Here is a 1,110-nt window from a genome sequence, read left to right on the forward strand (position 1 = left end):
ACAACGGGAAACTGAGTCACAGCGGCCCCGGGAGAGGCGCTGGGGGCTAACACCCCCGTCCCCGCGCTGCCGGCAGGGTGGTTCTTCACTGCAGCCAACGCGCAGCTTGGAATTGCTGTTACAGAAACAGCCCGAGCCGGGCTCTGGGGCTGAGCCTCCTCCTTTGGCAAGAACTTGCCTCGCAGCCGCGGGGGACGGGACGCACGGGACAGGTTTTGCTTCACCCGCAGCTCCCGGACCAGCCGCAGGGTTTTTAAACAGTTACACTTAACACCGCCGTTGCGTTTCCCGTCCGCTCATCCTGAAGCATCCCCCTTCCTTACTAAGTTTGCGAAGAGGTCGCAGGCTGGAACAGGCTGCAGGTGGTTCGGTCTTCATCGCCTGTTCGCTCCTGTGGGCGCAGCACTTCCCACGCTCACCCAGTCGGGGCTGTAATCAGCGCGGTTCAAGCACTCACCTGCCCGGGCCTTCCTGTTCCTGCTTACTCTACACTTGTGTACTATTAAGTAACTCGCCCCCAGAACGAGAAGAACTAGACCAAATTAACTCTGTTTTTGATAAACGCATCCATGGCTCCCCCAGAAAGAAAACATCAGTGACTCTCCTGACTGGCTCAGCGTCTGGGTCAGCACAACATGAGCACAGGCACAGAAAATGTTAACAGCTGCCAGATGAGAAGCAGCCTCCACCTGTTGTTTGTTTATTTTTTGCTGCTGGAATTCATTACTACTTTGCCCTTAATTTCCTTAATGTGTTTCTTCAGGGAGAGGTGCTTTGAGCCACTTGCCACTGCACTTTATTTCTCCCAGCAGAGGCACAAGGGGAACGTTTCAAATGGTCAAGGCCGTGTTTTGGAGCCGATTGTGGATTCCTCCTGATTGAGGGGACCCATCCAGGACAGTGGACCCAAAGCAGCCAAAGGGAGATTCCTGCTCAGTAGATAAACTGGGGGGAGTTAAGCAGGGGACCCCACAGCTCAGGGATGCTCTGGGCATCGGTCAGCAAGTGGTGAGGGATTGTATCATGCAGACCTTGTTTTGTATAGTCTATTATTATTTTCACTTCCTTCTCTGCCCTATTAACTTGTCTTCCCTTCCCCCCCCCCCCCCC

This window comes from Athene cunicularia, assembly GCF_003259725.1.
Source record: "Athene cunicularia isolate RWA chromosome 4 unlocalized genomic scaffold, athCun1 chr4_part2, whole genome shotgun sequence".
Lineage (NCBI taxonomy): Eukaryota > Metazoa > Chordata > Aves > Strigiformes > Strigidae > Athene > Athene cunicularia.